The following is a 22,679-nucleotide window of genomic DNA, read 5'->3' as shown; positions in this document are numbered from 1 at the left end:
AGGAAGCAACAGTTAGAACTGGACATGGAACAACAGACTGGTTCCAAATAAGAAAAGGTGTACGTCAAGGCTGTATATTGTCACCCTGCTTATTTAACTTCTATGCAGAGTACATCATGAGAAACACTGGACTGGAAGAAACACAAGCTGGAATCAAGATTGCTGGGAGAAATATCAATAGCCTCAGATATGCAGATGACACCACCCTTATGGCAGAAAGTGAAGAGGAGCTAAAAAGCCTCTTGACGAAAGTGAAAGAGGAGAGCGAAAAAGTTGGCTTAAAGCTCAACATTCAGAAAATGAAGATCATGGCATCCGGTCCCATCACTTCATGGGAAATAGATGGGGAAACAGTGGAAACAGTGTCAGACTTTTTTTTTTTTTTTGGCTCCAAAATCACTGCAGATGGTGACTGCAGCCGTGAAATTAAAAGACACTTACTCCTTGGAAGAAAAGTTATGACCAACCTAGATAGCATATTCAAAAGCAGAGACATTACTTTGCCGACTAAGGTCCATCTAGTCAAGGCTATGGTTTTTCCAGTAGTCACGTATGGATGTGAGAGTTGGACTGTGAAGAAGGCTGAGCACCGAAGAATTGATGCTTTTGAAGTGTGGTGTTGGAGAAGACTCTTGAGAGTCCCTTGGACTGCAAGGAGATCCAAACAGTCCATTCTAAAGGAGATCAGTGCTGGGATTTCTTTGGAAGGACTGATGCTAAAGCTGAAATTCCAGTACTTTGGCCACCTCATGAGAAGAGTTGACTCATTGGAAAAGACTGATGCTGAGAGGGATTGGGGGCAGGAGGAGAAGGGGACGACCAAGGATGAGATGGCTGGGTGGCATCACGGACTCGATGGACGTGAGTCTGAGTGAACTCCGGGAGATGGTGATGAACAGGGAAGCCTGGCGTGCTGCGATTCATGGGGTCGCAAAGAGTCGGACACGACTGAGTGACTGAACTGAACTGAACTGAAGTTCAAGCTTGAACTGCTTTCTGTACAACAGTCCAACAAATCGAGAGATCAGTTGTTAGTGCAAGAAATAGTGGCTTTATTTGGAAAGAAGCCAACCAAGAAGATGGTGGACTTGTGTTCCAAACAACCATCTTGCTCAAGTTAGAATTCAGGTACGGGAGGCTAATACATAGCCTCTGGAAGGTAAATATTAATTACTTCCTTCCTGCAGTCTTCCGCAGTTGGGCCTGGTCAGGATGTTTCCTGTGAGCTAAACAAAGGTATTTTAGCTTAATGCTCCTTACCTGGGAGGGTGAAGCGTTCCTGGAAATGGGCCATTATGTATAATTATGCTTATAGGCAACATCCCTTTAGTGATGAACTTTTAATATAATACAAATATTTTTCCTTGATTCATTATCTCCTATCACTATCTCAAATTAGTTTACCAAGTTAGTTGCTTATTTTCTTTGCCCTTCCCACAGAACTCCAAACTTTATGAGATCAGAAGTTTCACTCTCTAACCTCAGCATTAACATTAAACTTATCTTCCCTCTAAAACTAACCTCTTCTTTTGACTCAACCCCTTATTTGCGACTGTAATAGCCTCAAGTGAAGAGCCTGGAGTCCCATCTCCCCATTGAGTTGAACTCATCTATATGGATGAATAAGTGAAAGTCACTCAGCAATGTGCAACTCTTTGTGACTTCATGGACTACATAGCCCATGGCATTTTCCAGGCCAGAATACTGGAGTGGGTAGCTGTTCCCTTCTCCAGGGGATTTTCCCAAACCAGGGATTAAACCCAGGTCTCCTGTATTGCAGGCAGATTCTTTACCAACTGAGCCACAAGAGAAGCCGAAGAATATTGAAGTGGGTAGCCTATCCCTTCTCCAGTGGATCTTCTCGACTCAGGAATCGAACTGGGGTCTCTGGCATTGCGGACATTCTTTGCCATTCTTTACCAGAGAAGCCCCATCTACATGCATAGTGCATAAAATCAGCTCTAAATTTTCTCACTCACCATTAACCCTTATTCCCCTTTGTATCACCAGAACTCAAGTTGAGGTCCTACCATTTTCCTGAAATTACTGAAATTACTATTTGTTACTGATTTGGCTTGCTCATGAACTTTTCTTTCTCAATACCTTCTATACCACATCATTATATTAGCATCTCTAAACAGAATATGAAATCATAACAGATTTTGCTGGAAACTTTCATTATTCAATAAAACATGACCCCAAATAAGATGAGTTTACCTCATATTACCACCTCTCAGCTTAGGTAGGGAAAACATGGTGTGTGATGCTTGTGGTTGTAGAGAAGTAATTTGTTGCATAATTCAATATCCACATAAAACTTGAGAGCTGGCCTATTTTCCAGAAAAGGAAATGGAGGCCCAACTACTTTGAGTGAATTGTACAGCTATTAAATGGAAGAAATGACCTCTCAGGCTAATATTGAAATTTCATGGCTCTGATACATATTTTTTGATTATGTAAACTCCACGGCACTGCTTCAATCCCCCCTTCTAATTAAGTTTATTTGCTGTCTTCTTATTTTTGAGTTACTTCATGCTTATTGCTTATTAATGCTGTTATTTTATTTTTTCTTAATTACAAAGTTACAATACTTACAGATTTTAGTTGGCAAAATTCTATAATAAACAAATAACAAAAAGGGAAAGTCATTCCTAAGCTCCATCCCACTCCCTAGACCTACTTACTATTGACACTAGTGTGTTTTACTCAGAATATTTCTCTATGCAGCCACTTTGGCAGGTGTGTGTGTGTGTGTGTGTGTGTGTGTAAATGTGTGTGGATACATGCCTGCATGCTCAGTTGCTTCTGTCACATCCAACTCTTTATGAACATATGGACTGTAGCCCGCCAGGCCCCTCTGTCCATGGGACAAGAATACTGGAGTAGGTTTCCATGCCCTCCATCAGGGGATCTTCCTGACTCAGGGACTGAATCTGTGACTCCTGTATTACAGGCAGATTCTTTACCCACTGAGCCATCTGGGAAGACTCATATGGATACATATATGGCATTAAAAATACAAGTGGGATCACGCAGTACATGTTGCTCTGTGTTGACTACCGCTTTCTATAGTAAATTCTCTGTTCCACTTGATCTACTTGCCAGGTGAGTGCCATGACATGCCTCCTAAGTTTAGTATAAGCTGACAGCCAATGTAAAACAAAAAGAAAAAAAATGCAATTTAAGGCTTTGGTAGTATTTGCATGACACTAAACTTTTTGCAGATGTTTTACAGCAAAAACAAACAAGCACCACAATCTTTGTTAATGTCTCTATTATCTTCAACTTTGATATTTGAATTCTGGATCCGTATCTGTCTTTTTCAAAATCATAGTTTACATGTGGCATGTGATTCAAAGTCATATTTCATAAATTCTGCTTACTAACTGAGGGTACTGATCATGTACTGATATATCCATTTTTCATCTTTTTTGATGGAGCAAGTGACATTCTTTCAAAATTTACTGTTTAAGATATAATATATCCATTATACCAAAGAAGATGGTAAGGGTAGGAATCACCTCCAGCAAGATAAAGGGTTGGTTAATTTTTCACGTTTCACCTCTCCTGCCACTGGAAATCGCAACACTTGACACTAGGTCACAAAATTATTAAACCTTAAAGGAGCAACACTTCCTTCTCCATGTGAGACCTCACTTCTCCTTGACACTTTACTCCTGAAATCCCTTTAGGCTCCTGGCCTTTTCTCCCTGCCTTTAACTCCCGTAACTAATTACATTTGGACAAGTCTTTGGTGAAAATAGTTTTCCTTCAAAGTTATTCATTCAAAGTTCCCCTTAAGGCATTCTTTGTCACTTTAGCCCAGCCTGATATCTTTACACAAAGTTGAAAGAGGTGAGCTATTTTTATAAGATAAGAAATCTTTCAAAACCTAAATATACCTTGATGTTTCAGGTAAAGACTATATTTTGATATATGACAAACACCTCATTTCTAGACGTTTACAAGTAAACAAAAAGTTCTAAAGACTCTGGTCTTACTTTAAGACAGTTAAACTTTAAAAACTGTATTATTACACTTAGAATTAGTTTACTGAGGGTCAATAATTAAATTCATCAATAAAAACAGAAAAAAATTAACCAACAGGTATAGCTGAACTTATTTTCAATTTCCAATAAGTTTGTTTTGAAAATCATACTGGACTGAAGAATTAAGCAGCATTTTTAAGTTGTTATCTATTTAGAAGACAAAAGTGAAGATCAAATTAAAAAAGAGATTAAGACTGGGAACATGGCACTGCTCAATTATTTTCTCTGCTGAAATAAAATTAAAACTTGCCAAGTTGTGAATCACTTTCAACCAATTCCTATGTTTTATAAATAAGCAGAAAATATTACTTTAATTTTGCTTTACAATATAGAGATCAAGCATGTACCATTCATTGTTGATACAGGGTACTCAGTTCTAGGGCAAAAGACTGAATGAAATTTACAGCATGCTTAGGGCTGGTGCATGGGGATGACCCAGAGAGATGTTATGGGGAGGGAGGTGGGAGGGGGGTTCATGTTTGGGAACACATGTAAGAATTAAAGATTTTAAAATTAAAAAAATAAAAAAATAAAAAATAAATAAATAAAAGAAATTTAATGATGGACTCTACTATCACTTGCTTAAAGCCAGAGACTTTCCAAGAAGAGGTGAAGAAAGTTTTCTTCGTGAAACCATTTCCTACAGTATTTAATAACATTTCATTGCTGTCTCCATTTTTAGCTACCCTGTGTCATGCGACTTTTTATAGTGAATTTGTTATATTTTCCATAGACAAAAACCTAGGTTTGAAAGTTTGAGCATGTTTCCTAAGACTATCCAAGCGTTTAATGGAAGAGCTAGGAAAGGAATGCAGGTACTTCCAGCTTAATAAGTCTGAGTGCTGTGTAAGTGGTGTTACGCCTCCCGCAGTGTGAAAACTCACAACTTAGCAAACCAATGTCCATAATTCTCTTATAGTACTACTCTTAGAAACAATATAGATACAATAAAAAAATAATAAACACTTATAAAGAACTTACAAATTCTGGGTACCCCCTAAGTACTTTAGATTTATTGCCTCACTTACTTTGCACAACAGCACCATGCATAATGTAGTTATCTCTCCTGTAAAGATGGAAAAACAAAGGCACAGAGAAGCTAATTAACTCGCCCAAGATTCTCACAACTAATAAGCGGCAGAAATTTTCTTTAACTGACACTCAGTATACAGTCTTAGGGAATCACCTGATGAATAATCAGCTCTATGGAGCTTCTCCAGGAAATACCAACATCTATTTATTAGTTACAGGTCAAAATGAGACATACAGATGCTCATTTTTTCAATATATAATTTCATAATACTTATCTGCTAGTCTTCAGAGATCACAATGATATGTTCTTATTGTTCTATTATTTGGTTTACTTTCTAACTTATTCAAATCTACTTATTTTTTATACGTCTATATTTAACTGCTTTAAATTACCTGTAAAAGCTGTTATGAACTATAAAGGAAAAAGATAGCAAATCATTATCCACAACACTGACAGGAACAGAGAAACAGGGCAGTATCTAATATGTGTAAGAAATCTGAAAGTTGTTTACCCTATAGAATAAGATATGAGCACTGTTAAAATGATTGTGAAATACGTAATAGTAAGCTAAGACAATTTGTAAAAAGATTAAAAAGAAAATATTCTAAGACACGTAGTACAACTCAAATGCAAAATTCCACAGCCTTTAACTATTGTTCTTGAGCCAGAAATCTTAACTTGCATTCTCCTGATTCATGAAGTGCCCCTCCAGAATATATATAATATAAATAATGACTATGAACTAATGTAAACTGAGGCAGAAGAGGGAGGTTTGTAAAAAGGCAGAGGCATCGAAAACAGAGCTCTGACTTATTTTATTACAGGAGGTAGCTTTCCTTTAATGGTATCCATTTTCCTTTTACCAAGGCCTCTGTTTTATCAAATCTCCAAAAGAGAAATAGGAGTTGACAATCTTTACAAACATAAAGGATGCCAACGATTTGTGGAGAGGAGGAACAGCCAGGTTTCCTCACACTAAGGAGGCATTTTTATCAGAAATGCACTCATGCCTAGAAAATCTAGGTCTTTGAACACATGCGGTTATTTTCAGAAACGCATACCCTTTCTGTCTTCCACTTCAGTAAACTCAGGGAGTGAAAAGCCATTCTGTGAACGCAGCTAGTTCATTGACATTAGAGGCATATCATTTTCCCAAAGTTTGAGAGAGCAATGGATTGATTTCAGGGTTCACAGTGGGGCAGGGTAAGATAGCACGGCTCACAGGGCTTTCGGAAACAATATAAATTCATAGACCTATTTCAAGGTTTCAGGAAGATGTGATAAACTACTGGATTGGGTTACACGTTTCCTCCAGCAGGGACTATTTTATCCACTCCTCCTAGATAAGTCAGGCTGATTTGTTGTTTTCATGCTCTGTTTTTCTTCAAGAAATAAGAACTTAAATAAGCCGGTTGATTTCAGGGCAGACCCTCCCCCTAACTCCCTCTTCCTCTGTACGGGTTCAACTCAAGTTCTTATGAAATCATTATCCTTCTCATCCCTTCCAGACTGACTGCTGCAAAAAGTGAAGCAGAAAGACAACAAAAACTGATCTAGAATAAAATGTGGTTATCAAGGTTGCGCCGCTCTGTACAAATGTGGAGGCAGAATCATGCAGTATTTATGAGGATGTCTCCTATGCAGGGCAGCTGTGGGTGGTTCGAATGTCTGTGCCTCTTTCAAACACACAACAGATCCCTCAGGCCAATGTGCCACTTCACTTCCACCAAAATCAGAACCACATCCAAAGCAAAGCAAATCAAGTCCTTTCAATGGTTAGGAGAGGAGAGAAACAAGGAACCTATCTGAACTTGTTTCTGTTGAAATCACTGAAAATACTACAGGGACTGTTTGCACTTGTATGATCTGTCAGGAAAATCAAGCTATCTTTTTTGATACTTTGGAAAATCAGATTGAATCCTACTAAACCAAAGACTCAGAAAATATTCTCATGATTTCCATTATCAATTTACCCATTTACAACTTGTGACTCTTCAGTATTTCAGAATACCATGTTGTAGGTCTAAAAACACCTTTACTGTTAGTTACCTACAAACCTGAATCTTCGTAGGAATGACTGAATGAATGACAGAAAACGTGCAAGACACATTGGACTCAGTGTCAGAAGACTTACATTGCCAAGACATTGATCCTTTCTGAACCTTAGTTTCATCACCTGTCAATGGAAGATATTATAGTGAAAACATGTAGTTTTTCTTTGCTCATCATCCATTTCCTCTTGTTTTGTGACAGAAATATCTCCTACACTCTCAGGCTATACAGGACTCCTCCAGTCCATCAGAGCATTCTGGTCCTATGACCACAATTACTGCTGTGAGGTGAGCATGTGACCCAAGATAGTGCCATCAGAATGAAATATGGGATTTTGTCGTCCTGGAAACAAAATGGTTCCTGAAAGGACTGGGTGTTAGTGAACATCTTGATGCGGGACAGAAAGAGCCAGCTTGAATGGAGCCAACATAGAGAAAGGCAGAGCAGAGAGCTGTAGGGAGAATATGTTGAGATTATCACTCAGGTCAGTGGACTTGATTGCCACTGAAGTTAGATGGGTCTATTCTGGAATTTTTTTTAAATGTGAACCACTAAATTCATTTTTTTTCTTTTGACTTAGACTTGTTTGATTTGATCTTCTTTCACTTGCATCCTAAAAATTCCTCACTGTTACAGTGTGCAGGCTGAGCTATATAATGATATACTGATACAAATAATGTTTTTGGAAGGTTTTTATTTGTTTAAAAGCTAAATACTTGGCTTTATAAAATACATTTGCATTTTTGTTCAATTAAATGTGTAAACTTTTTAAAAAGTTTCTTATACCATGGGACTCTACCAGGGCTTGACAATATTAAGAATAAGAAATAAAACTAACCTAGGGGTTTATAGGCAAGTAGGGACACAAACAAGTGCTAAATAATTATAGGATACTGTTAAAATGTAAAAACCACAGACAATATAATATGTGAAGTGAAGTGAAGTTGCTCAGTCGTGTCCGACTCTTTGTGACCCCACGGACTGTAGCCTACCAGGCTTCTCAGTCCATGGGATTTTCCAGGCAAGAGTACTGGAGTGGGTTGCCATTTCTTTCTCCAGGGGATCTTCCCAACCCAGGGATCGAACCCAGGTCTCCTGCATTGGAGGCAGATGCTTTATCCACTGAGCCACCAGGGAAGCCCATATAATATGTAGAACTACTGTATTATACAACTCTAGGGGACGCCATTCACACCATAGCTTATGTAAGTGTCATCCCCTGGAGTCATGGGCTTCCCAGGTGGCGCTAGTGGCAAAGAATTTGCCCACCAATGCAGGAGACGAAAGAGAAGCAGGTTTGATCCCTGGGTGGGGAAGATCCCCTCGAGTAGGAAATGGCAACCCACTCCAGTATTCTTGCCTGGGAAATCGCTGGACAGAGGAGCCTGGAGGCTAAAGTCCATGGTGCTGCAAAGAGTCGTACATGACTCAGTGGCTTGTGTTTTGTTGTGTGTTACTGGAGTCATACACGGAAACCAAACTCAACTATACCTCTCTCAGCTGGTAAGCTGAGCCAGCTAAACACTTGCACTATCAAGTATTTTCAATCTCTGTAATGGTTCTTGGTTGCTGCATTGTTTAAATGAACTGATTATTGCCCACTATATTTGAGTTTTTAAGAGTTTTTAAGGAGAGTATCTGGCAGACAGCTGGCACCACAGGTTTACCATTACACAAACCAGACACAAATCTCACTGGTCTTCCTTGGCTGTGCTATCATTTGTTAGTGATCAGTTGGCAGAAGCACCACTAAATCAAGCATCTGCAAACATTAAATGTCACATTTCAGGAGTACAGAGGTCTTTGGGCAGTGGGAGATTCATTGAACATCAGATTAATTATTTGGCAAAGCAAGTGGAGCTTTTATGACTCAAAGGTCATTTACAACAACATACTTTCACACTGTTGCCTCAGCGATAATACTTCATTTTAAGTGGCAAAATCAAACTATAAGTAAATTAGTACCCAAATTAATCCAACAGCTGTGTGTTTTGATAGTGATTAATATGCACTGCATAAAAGAGGCTTTGCTTCTCTCTTGTTCTCAGTCACAAAAGAGAGAGAGAAAAGTTCTTTGATATAATGCCTCTTCTGAAGCAATGCCAAGGTAGTTCATTGTTTAGTTACCAAAAAAAAAAAAAAATACACTGAGCTTCAGGGCAATGCTGCTGCTTTTCTTTTCTGGTGGAATAACAGCCACAGTTCCCCTTGAAACCCTAGGTGAGCTTGCCTGATGCCTCACTCCTGGAGTCAAACCAAGACCAAAGCACCTCTATTTACAGGGCAAAACAGCTCCAGCCCCTGGGCTTGGGTGGACTGCTTTTCTTAGATGGGACATCTTACTCTTTTGGAGGAAGAAATTGCAACCCAGCATTTAAACCATGCTGGCCAAAATTTATCTTTGGATAAAATATCGAGATGACAAATCCATATACATTCACATATGTGTTTATCAGCATGGTAAGATTGGCCACTAGCTCGGCTGCATATTCGGAATTACCTGTTTCCATCATCCATTCCTAGTCCAGCTTGCTGCCATCTTACCCAGGATGTGAAATTTTCTAAAGTGTCCTCTGGTCTGCATGCTGCACAATACCATTGGTTTGGCAGCTGAAAGGTCTGACTCTCAGCTGAGGTAGCAAAATACAATTGTGCACACTTGGCTTGTACTAATAGTCTGCTGTTTAGAGGTGCAGTTGCTTTCAAGAGCTATAATCCATTACTGACATGGGGGTGTACATAATTTGACCCTTGGTATGATTCCATACATGGTGCAGTGAGGTAGTTTCAAATACATCTATAAAGTGTTTTGACTTTTAATTCCCCAGGATGATTGATATATCATTCCTATTGACACTAATTATATTTGCAGCTTTGGTATAGCTGCTAAAAGTCCTAGAGCCAGATTTGTGGTGAAGTGAAAGTTGCTTAGTTGTGTCCAACTCTTTGTGACCCCATGGACTATACAGTCCATGTAATTCTCCAGGCCAGAATACTGGAATTGTTAGCCTTTCCCTTCTCCAAGGGATCTTCCCAACCCAGGGATCGAACCCAGGTCCCCTGCATTACAGGCGATTCTTTACCAGCTGAGACACCAGGAAAGCTCTGTGGGCAAACCATACACTGGGTTTACAGAGAAGTCAGTGGAACTCAGTGACTTGGAGTCCAGGCTTGAAGGCCAGGTGGCAAGTTTCCTACATGGGTTCTGCCTCTTTAAATCTGTGACTTAGAACATGCATCTTGATGTCTTTTTTTAATCTGTAAGAAGTTCTGACTAGCTAAAGTTACTGTGAGCATTAAATGAGTTTCTACATGGAAAGTGCCTGGCCTTGAGTACACATTGAATAAACATGTCATCATCATCATAAATTCATTATCATCATAGCCTTGATGATTTTCCTGCCTTAGTAACTTCCTCTATGATTTATCTCATTCATTGCAGTTTATGTATTTTTCTAAGCAGTGCCAAATTCTTTATCGAGCACAGTTCAGTATAAACAAAATAAAACATCATAATTTATTCTTTTAATTTTCTAACAGAAATAGTACTCCACTTTGCTTTTACAAGCACATCCTTATTGAAAATTTTATTTCATAATGCTGTTTGAAGATTCTATTTCAAATGCTACTTCTAATAGCTCATGCCATATTTAAAACTGGTTTTATCAACACCAAATATGTGCTGAAATGTCAGGTGGTCTTTTCAAACACAGATCAATTTCTAACAAGTTAAAACCACATATGTTTAAACACCAATGCATATGAGAAATTATTGAGAATAAACAACATAAAATGTAAGTGAAATAACAAGACCTGAGTTTTCTGGGATACTAGTGATCTCTAGAGATCTGAACTCTGGCAGTGGCACTCATTTGTAGGACAGTGCCAAAGAATGCTCAAACTACCACACAATTGCACTCATCTCACATGCTAGTAAAGTAATGCTCAAAATTATCCAAGCCAGGCTTCAGCAATACGTGAACTGTGAACTTCCTGATGGTCAAGCTGGTTTTAGAAAAGGCACAGGAACCAGAGATCAAATTGCCAACATCCGCTGGATCATGGAAAAAGCAAGAGAGTTCCAGAAAAACATCTATTTCTGCTTTATTGACTATGCCAAAGCCTTTGACTGTGTGGATCACAATCAACTGTGGACAATTCTGAAAGAGATGGGAATACCAGACCACCTCATCTGCCTCTTGAGAAACCTATATGCAGGTGAGGAAGCAACAGTTAGAACTGGACATGGAACAACAGACTGGTTCCAAATAGGAAAAGGAGTACGTCAAGGCTGTAAATTGTCACCCTGCTTATTTAACTTCTATGCAGAGTACATCATGAGATACTCTGGACTGGAAGAAACACAAGCTGGAATCAAGATTGCCAGGAGAAATATCAATAACCTCAGATATGCAGATGACACCACCCTTATGGCAGAAAGTGAAGAGGAACTAAAAAGCCTCTTGATGAAAGTGAAAGAGAAGAGCGAAAAAGTTGGCTTAAAGCTCAACATTCAGAAAATGAAGATCATGGCATCTGGTCCCATCACTTCATGGGAAATAGATGGGGAAACAGTGTTAGAATTTATTTTCTGGGGCTCCAAAATCACTGCAGATGGTGACTGCAGCCATGAAATTAAAAGACGCTTACTCCTTGGAAGAAAAGTTATGACCAACCTAGATAGCATATTCAAAAGCAGAGAGATTACTTTGTCAACTAAGGTCCATCTAGTCAAGGCTATGGTTTTTCCAGTAGTCATGTATGGATGTGAGAGCTGGACTGTGAAGAAGGCTGAGCGCTGAAGAATTGATGCTTTTGAAGTGTGGTGTTGGAGAAGACTCTTGAGAGTCCCTTGGACTGCAAGGAGATCCAACCAGTCCATTCTGAAGGAGATCAACCCTGGGATTTCTTTGGAAGGAATGATGCTAAAGCTGAAACTCCAGTACTTTGGCTACCTCATGAGAAGAGCTGACTCACTGGAAAAGACTCTGATGCTGGGAGGGATTGGGGGCAGGAGGAGAAGGGGACGACAGAGGATGAGATTGCTGGATGGCATCACTGACTCGATGGACATGAATCTGAGTGAACTCAGGGAGATGGTGATGGACAGGGAGGCCTGGCGTGCTGCGATTCATGGGGTCGCAAAGAGTCGGACATGACTGAGCGACTGAACTGAACTGATCTGCATTCTAATCCAGGATTTAACAGTTGCGTACCAAGCCCCCAGGATTTCCTCACTCTAAGAAATTTACTGAGAAGTAGTTATTTAATATCCAAATTGTCAGCAATAATCTATGTCTTACTTTCATTTGAAGAAAAATTAAATTTGGTTCTTTAGAATATCATGGGACAAATATAATGTAAACTCACTGTCTGTTCTTGTCAATAAAAAGTCATGAAATTATCTACTTTTCAAAAGAGAAAGGTACAAGTTTGAGTTTTCTAACAAACGAAGTCAAGGTAAGCATTAATTTTATATTAATAAAATACATGTGATATTGAAAATACTAATCAACTTACAAATTATATTCTACCCAAATTAAGAGATGGATGAATCACCATATCCTTTTATCTTAAACTTCTTAAGAAATCTAAACTGCCTGGAGTGTTCAACAATAACAGAGACAACAAAGTCAAAATTCTAGTCATCTTCCTGGATTCTTCTAAATCTTGAGAAATTGTTTTAGAGTCTAAAATCTCTCATTTAAATAAAAATTTAAGTTAGACATACAGTTCATTATAAAATATAACAAGAAGCAATTACTGGTAAGACAGTTGTTAAAATGCTAGCTGGAAACCTAATTGGAAAATAATCTGTAAAGTGTAACTGACCCCTGAACAGCAACGGCTTGGACTGTGCTAGCCCACTTATGGGCAGGTGGCACTAGTGGCAAAGAAACTGCCTGCCAATGCAGGAAACATAAGATGTGGGTTCGATCCCTGCATCCGGAAGAACCCCTGGAGGAGGGCACGGCAACGCACTCCAGGATTCTCGCCAGGAGAATCCCATGGACAGAGGAGCCTGGTGTGCCACAGTCCACAGGGTCACAAAGAGACACAACTGAAGCAACTTAGTGTGAAGACACACAAGCCGCTTATATGTAGGCTATTTTCAAAGGCAAATACTACAGCACTGCATGATCTATCATTGTTTGAATCCATGGATCAGAGAAACCTCAGATACAGAGGGCCAGCTATAAATTCTACTCTGATTTTTCAACTGTGTGGAGGGCTTATGCACGTTACTCCTATGTTGTTCAAGGGTCAACTACAGTTCCATACTAAAACCCCTCCATGATCTTCTGATTATGCCAGTCAAACTTAACTTTGTATTTTTTGTTAAGTTTATTTTAGTCACATTTAACAGCAGAGCTGAACAATGAGCTTGTCATTTTAAGATAATAACTTTACTTTGTGAGGCAGTTTATTCCAAAACATTTCTACTTGTGCCCAAGTATAACTTGCAAAGAGTTGGACATCACACGCTTGCACACATACACACACACACACACACACACACACACACACAGAGTTTGCAATGATATCAGGTCTACAAGCAGCTAAAGGAAGCAGAGGCTTATTAAATTCCTTCAAAGGAATTTAAGAAGTTAGGGTGCATTTGATTAGTCTCTTAATGTTCAAAAAGAGTATCTTCATTGAGACTTGTGAGATCAGGCAGGGAGGGGTTTTAATTAATCCCCATTTTAATGTAATGATATTCTTACTAACAGATCCCTAAGTCATACTTCTGATCAATGGTAGCTCGGACCTCAAGTGTGGACTTCTCCAGTCCTTTTTAACACTATGCTTTATGCCATCTGATGCGGAGAGACAACTCACTGGAAAAGATCCTGATGCTGGGAAAGACTGAGGGCAGGATAAAAGGGCAACAGGGAATGAGATGGTTGGATAGCATCACCTATTCTATGAGCATGAGTTTGAGCAAATTTTGAAAGATGGTCAAGGACAGGGAATCCTGGTGTGCTGCAGTCTACAGGGTAGCAAAGAGTCAGACACGACTTAGCAACTGAAGAACAATTTAAGCCACTTTCTTTGAATTTAGATAGTCTAAACATTTTGCATATTAAATATTTATACTTATCCTCTAAAATATGGATTTTCACTCCTCATAAATCTTATGGTTACTCCAAGAAAACTGGAATATAGTAAGATTAATTATGCTTTCCTGATTACATTCAAATTTTTAAACATTTTAAGTATTATACTAATATTATGTTTGCTCTGATGTTTAAACTTGTCACATAGATTGATTTGAATAATTCATGTAGCTTTTAGTTGTTTCAAGGAAATACCATACTTGGTATTTACATGGCCTATCATACTTAGCTCACAGTAGGTGTTTAAGAATTCTTTTTGAATTGACCATCTTCTATCTAAGGAGATGTTTGTAGACTTGTGTTAGCAATGGAATACAAATAGTACATTCAGAAAATTATTTTATATTATCTTCCCTAGAAATGGCTGACAAATTCATTCTGATGAAAGACAGATATGGTGAACTGAATAGATGCTTTCACAGAAGCATTAGAGCCCAAGAAAATAACCCAGACACAGTTTAAATTAGACCCTGGTGTGCTGACAGCCCATTCAGCCTTGTGTATGAATACCTCTTTCATGATTTAAAAACATTTTGACGTCTAAAATAACATTAAATCTAGTTATCTGTGATGTATGAAATTATAATACATCATAACTGAGTAGTTCAATTGAACACTGAGGTATTTGGAAAAGCAAATTCAATAACATAATATGTCTACGTTTTTCCCTCTACTCATAGAATCTGAGTAAAAACTTGTGTTATTACAGTATCTTTTTTCTGACTGTTAATTTCAAAACACTTTAATAAAATACAGACTTACTACTATGCTTCAGGTCACTTTATGGAATTGGTAAAAATTATTAATCGACCTTAAAAATATGACATTAAAAAAAAAGACCCAGGAACAAAAGACGCAATAACATCTCACAGGGCAGTATGTTGAAAGCTAGGCCAGCTCTGATGACTGCTAATGTTTATTTATGATGCACTTTATTAAGCCCTTTGACTTTTTCAAGAGGCCACCTGTAAAGCAGTTATGATTTATAGATTTTAGAAATGTGTTCTACTCTCACTCCTAACTCTTCAAACCATGTGTTTGAGACTTTTCTAAAACTCAGTAAGTATAAGAACCTAAGCCAGAATTTATACAAATACAAACATAATGCAAACCATGTAGGCAATTTAAAATTTTCCAGTAGTCATATTACAAGAAAGAAAAACAAATGAACTTAGTTTTATTAATATTTTATTTAACTCAATATATCAAAAATATTGTAACTGTTAACATATACTCAAAAATTTATTGACATTTTACATTATTTTCCTTGACTATACAATTTAGTGTGTATTACATTTATAATTCTAGTGATCTCAATTTGAGAGCTAAATTTTCACTAGAAATTAGGTTTTCATAAAGTTTATAGTTCAATAACTATAATAGATTCACACACCCCAGAATATTCCAAACATACTTTAAATATTTTCTAATAACTGACTTCAATATCAGTTTGCATGCCAAGTCGCTTCAGTCATGTCTGACTCTTTGTGACCCTAAGGACTGTGGCCCACCAGACTTCTCTGTCCGTGGGATTTTCCAGGCAGGAATACTAGAGTGGGTTGCCGTTTCCTTCACCAGTGTATCTTCCCAACCCAGGGATCAAACCTTCATTTCTTATGTCTCCTGGATTGGCAGGTTAGTTCTTTAGCACTAGTGCCACCTGGGAAGCCCAGTACCAGTTTTAAATTTAAATTAATGAAAATGAAATAAAATGCAGAATTCAGTTGCTGTCCTACTAGCAATGTTTTAAGTCCTCAATCATTCGGTGTAGCTAGGGTTAAGTATTAGATAGCAGCAACAAAACAAATTAAACAAGCTTTGAAAGGATCAGTAGGCAAAGTAGGACAAAACAAGAAGGATGGCGGTTTAGAGGAAGATGAGTAGAAATGGTAAATGTGAATAAAGCTCTTGTGTAAGCCGAGGCTTCCCAGGTGGTACAAGTGGTAAAGAGTCTGCCTGCCAATGCAGGAGACTCAAGAGACCAAGAGACACAGGTTTGATCCTTGGGTCAGGAAGATACCCTGGAGAAAGAAATGGCAACCCAGTTCAGTATTTCTTGCCTGGAAAATTCCATAGACAGAGGAGCCTGGCGGGTTACAGTCCATGCGGTCACAAAGAGTTGGACATGACTGAGATGTCAGATGTATGCCAAATTAAAAAAAAAAAAGTTTCCAAGATTATTTAATCATTTTGTAGTTTCCAGAACAATTTTGCCATTGGTCTATCTGCTATCTACAAGAAAATACAGAACACAGTATTAAAGTTAGAATAGAGCTAGTGAGCATCCATTTCAAATCTGTTTTATCAATAAGAAAAATTTAGTCTTGAGTTGAACTAGTCACTGTGGCTGGTGGGCACTGAAATATGGCTAGTCCAAACTGAGAAGTGGTAAAAGTATAAAATAAGCAATGGATTTCAAAGATTCAGCACACACACACATACACACAAACACACACAAAAAAGATTTAAAAAATACCTCATTAATAATGTTTTAGGAAGAATACATGTTAAAAAAATCAGTATTTTTGATCCAGTAGACTATATTATGAAAGTTAATTTTATTGGTTTATTTTTTACTACAGCTACTAAAAATGTAATATGTCCTAGGTTGCATGGCTTCCCTGGTGGCTCAGACGGGTTCAATTCCTGGGTCGGGAAGATCCCCTGGAGAAGGAAATGGCAATCCACTCCAGCACTCTTGCCTGGAAAATCTCATGGACGGAGGAGCCTGATAGGCTACAGTCCATAGGATCACAAAGAGTTGGACACGACTGAGCGACTTCACTCATTCATACGGTTGCATTATATTTTTACTGGACAGAACTGTCTACAGAGAGAGCTTGCATTTGATTGCATCACAGAGTTACTCCTGAGGTTGCACTGCTTGGTTTTCGGTTTATTCTGGGCATGTTATTTCTGATACTCCCAGAACTCTTCTTCACCAATATGACGCCAAGTAAAGGATGCATATTCTAGGCCACCTGGGGCTTTATGTCCTGGTTTCCTGTTGTGGGCTTTCTCAAGCAAAGTTAGGGTGGACTCCAGGGTCTACATGAAAGGAAGGCTTATCTGTACTCATTTTCAGCTAATTGCTCTTTTGTTCTGTTAACCTTTTTCTGCTCACTTATGTTTGGTGGTTTGATGTGTACTTTTCATTCTTTAGGAGTTTTGTAGCAAGCTGTTCCACCCATTGTGGATGACTCCATGCAATTATTGCACTCAGCTTTACATTTTTATCACAGTAGGACAAAGGCATCAAGAGAAAATCACTCTGTGAATGATTATGTGAATGAAATAATTACTGGGTTTCTCAAAACTCCATGAAATTAAAAATAATATTCAGTTCAAAGTGGTCATGCATTCCTTAACAGGCAGGCAGTCTAGAAGGAAAGCTGTAGTTTTATTTAAGCCTCAGTCTTTACATTGCCTATCTGGTTATCAGGAGATCTGTGTAGCAAGGTCCTGAGGTTGTCAGGCAAGGACGACTGCTGCCCACTCTACTACACTCTCATTGGTTGGGAAAGAGGGGGAAATAGCTTTAATGATGTTGTACCAAGATGCTTGGGTTCCCTAGTGGCTCAGTAAAGAGTCTGCCTGCAATGCAGGAGACCCAGTTTCAATCCTTGAGTTGGGAAGATCCCCTGGAGAAGGGAATGGCAACCCACTCCAGTATTCCTCCCTGGAGAATCCCCTGGACAGAGGAGCCTGGAGGGCAACAGTCTATGAGGTCACAAAGAATTGGACAGAACTGAGTGACTAACATAACACAAATAACCAAGATGTTTAGCGATTGTTCCAGTCTTGTGTTTATACACAAGACTGGCATCTGGGAACTTCAGCTTGGAAAAGCTCTGAAAGTGGTCTCATCATACACATCTGGTTTGGGGGCCTTCTTTGATAAGCGAGTCACCCATGTGGGCTGAGCACGCCATCTGAGCACTGTCCCAAGTCCTCAATGCAAAGCGACCCAGGGTGCTTGCTGATTGTGCCGAGTTGCCAATACCACATCTGATGCTCACTGCCTTTTGTGAAGTTTCCTGGAACCTATCATGAAAATAGAAAGTTTCCTTCCACACCACAGACTCTCAGCATTTAGTCCTTGGAATGAATTTGACTGTAGCTCGGGGGCTTTAGCACAACACACTCTTGCATGGCCCAGATAAAGAGGAGCAGATTTCTACCCTGCCTTGTAACACTGGTAATTTGCCTCCAAGAATCCCATGAAGGGAACCCTTAGAAAACGAAATAGTCAAACCTCATTAAAAATATACCATTTAATAACACCATTTACAAGCACAGACTTTCAGCAGGAAACATAAAAGGCCAGAGTTACACAGAAGGCCTGCTGGAGAGCCATCAACTTCAGGACTTCCTTTTAAAGGGCTGATAAGGTTGCCTGTAAGACTGAAACAGAAAATAGCTAATGGAATTCACCTTTTTAAAGGTTAATCTTGCTGGAAGACAAGAAGTTGAATGGCAGTTTATGTAAACACTGACGTTAGCAACCCATGTGAGTACCTGTGTGTACTTCAAATGCATATAACAACACACTCTCTAGTTTTAAGAAATAATTATTTTTCTAATTACTAATTCCAGCGAATTTCTAGAAGAGGCAGGCTGGGATATTAATTGCATAATATCTGCCTTTTTCTCTCAGAATTATTTACTCAAAATCTCACTTATAAATAGAAGAGGCATATCCTTGGGAATAGAATGTGAAAGGCATGGATTTTACCACATTTATTTTTCTAATAAAAATTTAACAAAGGCTAGTAGAGATGGACAGGAAAAGAAGGAATATACTCAGGGGACTATGCCTAACATTGTCAATTAATTTATGGCTTGAATAATATATGGCTGATATCATTAAACAGTTTGATATTCTTCCTCTGTCATTATGGTCACATTTAATTGATGCTACTGTCTCAGAAAGAATTTCTAAGATTTTGAATTAATATTACATTTGTTGAGAACCTACTGTATGCAGACACAGTACTTGGTACTTAAGTACCCAGGCTTCTAAATACTTAGAACAATCAGCTCAAGTATGAGCTTCACGAATAGTGAGGAAACCAAGAGTGAGATCAAGTTCCCTAAGGTCATGTAACTTGTATGTACAGAAAACTGGATGCTGGTCTGCCTGACTGTAGAGCCTGGGGTTTTCAATTAAGCTACACTGCTACCATGAAAAGAGTTATGAGATGATAAATATGAAATTTTAAAGATATGTTACTAGTAGTTACCACTGGACAGAGTATTAATCTAGGTTGCAGAAGCCCTCAAGCAGTTGTTTCTTGGTAATAGAAAATAATGTCAAACCTCTCTTAGGATAGACAGAAGTATGTTTCTTAGTCTTCCTTTCCAGAATCAGTATGATGAAGAATCAAAAATATGATACCAAGGCTGACTGAGGCTTATAATATCCTTATTTCTATAACTAAATGTTATAATTTCTATCACCCATTTCTAATAAGCTAACAGACTGAATCTTTATGTTGAAAAAAGCACCTGAGATAAGGTTGGGTGACTATTATGTACTAGCATTACTACAGTAATTATGAGAAAATGAGTACTGAGGTTTCTTTTTCAAGCCTGGTGATAATATGATTTTTTTTAATTGCTTGAAATAGCATGTCGATTAAGCTTAGGGTTGATTTAAGCGAGCTAAAATTTTTGGATGGAATAATGTTCACAGTAACTGTTTATCAATAAACAGAAGTCGCTGATCTCTAAGTCCTTGGGATTACCCTTTGGTTACCTAATGATCTAAATACTGTATAGATAAATAAGAAATGAACCTATCATGAAATTATCCATGCTTTTAGTAATATATAGAGTATAATATGTCTGTGTTTTAGTGACACTTAACAAAACTACAAAATTTTTGCTCATAACTCTCCAACCCTTAACACTAATTTTGAGCAATTCACATTTCAGTTACTCTAATTATGCAACAGAACAATCTTCAAATCAGTCAGGCAAGAGATAGCACATGGCTGACATTAACCATGAGATCACTTCAGTCTTTTGGATGATAACAAGTTGAAAGACTGTTCAGTGAATAACTTTCTGTCTAAATGCTGAATTATTCAAGTTTATGGCTTTTAAAGGAAACGTTATAACTCTTGATAAGTCACTTCAGTCGTGTCTGACTCTGTGCGACCCCACAGACGGCAGCCCACCACGCTCCCCCGTTCCTGGGATTCTCCAGGCAAGAACACTGGAGTGGGTTGCCATTTCCTTCTCCAATGCATGAGAGTGAAAAGCGAAAGAAGTCGCTCAGTCGTGTCCGACTCTTAGCGACCCCATGGACTGCAGCCTAACAGGCTCCTCCGTCCACGGGATTTTCCAGGCAAGAGTACTGGAGTGGGCCGCCATTGCCTTCTCCGTATAACTCTCTTAGTAGTTCATAATTCTGTATGTATGTCTCTAAGTGTATATACATTTTTCTGTTATACCCTTTTAGGTAGCCTGAGAGGGCATTAGTTCAGTTCAGTTCAGTTCAGTCCTTCAGTCGTGTCCGACACTTTGCGACCCCATGAACTGCAGCACGCCAGGCCTCCCTGCCCATCACCAACTCCCAGCGTTTACTCAAACTCGTGTCCATTGAGTTGGTGATGCCATCCAGCCATCTCATTCTCTGTCGTCCCCTTCTCCTCTTGCCCCCAATCCCTTCCAGCATCAGAGTCTTTTCCAATGAATCAACTCTTCGAATGAGGTGGCCTAAGTATTGGAGTTTCAGCTTTAGCATCAGTCCTTCCAATGAACACCCAGGACTGATCTCCTTCAGAATGGACTGGTTGGATCCCCTTGTAGTCCAAGGGACTCTCAAGAGTCTTCTCCATCACCACAGTTTAAAAGCATCAATTCTTCGGCACTCAGCTTTCTTCACAGTCCAACTCTCACATCCATACATGACCACTGGAAAAACCATAGCCTTGACTAGATGGACCTTTGTTGACAAAGTAATGTCTCTGCTTTTGAATATGCTATTTAGGTTGGTCATAACTTTCCTTCCAAGGAGTAAGCGTCTTTTAATTCCATGGCTGCAATCACCATCTGCACTGATTTGGGAGCCCCCCAAAAAGAAAGTCTGACACTGTTTCTACTGTTTCCCCATCTATTTCCCATGAAGTGATGGGACCAGATGCCATGATCTTAGTTTTCTGAATGTTAAGCTTTAAGACAACTTTTTCACTCTCCTCTTTCACTTTGATCAAGAGGCTTTTTAGTTCTTCACTTTCTGCCATAAGGGTGGTATCATCTGCATATCTGAGGTTATTGATATTTCTCCCAACAAGGAGAGGGCATTAAAGGAAAATAAATAAGCCAGCTTTGTTTAAGATTATTAAATTAAGACAAACTGTAAACTTTTTTTTTCTTTACCTCAATTGCTGTTTTGAACCAACATGGATGATATGGAAAAAAAGAGGGTTTATGATGGGAGAATGTTAAATGTTCTGAATTGTGGAAGGGATGCTGCTGCTGCTAAGTTGCTTTAGTGTTGTCTGCTCTGTGACCCCCTAAACGGCAGCCCACCAGGTTCCCCTGTCCCTGGGATTCTCCAGGCAAGAACACTGGAGTGGGTTGCCATTTCCTTCTCCAATGCATGAAAGTGAAAAGTGAAGGTGAAGTCCCTCAGTCCTGTCTGACTCTTAGCGACCCCATGGACTACAGCCTACCAGGCTCCTCTGTCCATGGGATTTTCTAGGCAAGAGTACTGGAGTGGGTTGCCATTGCCTTCTCCTGTGGAAGGGATATTTGGTGGATAATTAATGATTATACGTATATTTAATAGCATAGTACGACTTCCCTGGTGGCTCAGACAGTAAAGCGTCTGCCTACAATGTGGGAGACCTGGGTTTGATTCCTGGGTCAGGAAGATCCTCTGGAGAAGGAAATGGCAACCCACTCCAGTACTCTTGCCTGGAAAACCTCATGGATGGAAGAGCCTGGTAGGCTACAGTCCGTGGGGTCGCAAAGAGTCGGACACGACTGAGTGACTTCCCCTCAGTAGCACAGTACAGACTGTATATTATAGAGTTACCAAGGAAAACTGTTGAAAAAGTTGTTAGGAAAATTTTTTTAATCAAATCAAAGACTTGAAATTTGAGTTAACATTTCAATTCTTGTGATTGGCTAAAGATGGCTTTCTTCCTTAAAGTTGACTTCTTTCCCTGCATACTCGTATTCCCTTCCCTGACTTTAGTCCATAACTCATCAATCTAGGTTTCTAAACTTCTCTGTGTCAAGTACAAGTTGCCTTCTCTTTGGACACTTTCACATAAATATGCAGCTCACATCTCCAAATTCAACCTGTTCAAGGTGGAGAGAACGGAGGATGTAAAACACCATGAACAAAGTAATTTATATTTACCTAAGGAGAAGGAAATGGCAACCCACTCTAGTATTCTTGCCTGGAGAATC

At 38.9% G+C, this 22,679-nt stretch overlaps 1 protein-coding gene and 1 non-coding gene across 2 annotated transcripts in view; both read right to left on the bottom strand.

Moving 5' to 3' along the window:
- The window catches only part of UNC5C (unc-5 netrin receptor C), a 424,516-nt gene that overhangs the window by 198,818 nt on the left and 203,019 nt on the right, over nucleotides 1-22,679 (bottom strand). The gene's annotated exons all lie outside the window — the stretch shown is intronic.
- Nucleotides 8,200-8,271, bottom strand: TRNAW-CCA (transfer RNA tryptophan (anticodon CCA)). The gene has a single exon. It is a non-coding gene; the product is annotated as a tRNA-Trp (tRNA).

This window comes from Budorcas taxicolor, chromosome 6 (assembly GCF_023091745.1).
Source record: "Budorcas taxicolor isolate Tak-1 chromosome 6, Takin1.1, whole genome shotgun sequence".
Taxonomy (NCBI): Eukaryota; Metazoa; Chordata; class Mammalia; order Artiodactyla; family Bovidae; genus Budorcas; species Budorcas taxicolor.
Note: the sequence above shows the minus strand (reverse complement) of the source record. Positions and strands in the feature narration are given on the sequence as shown.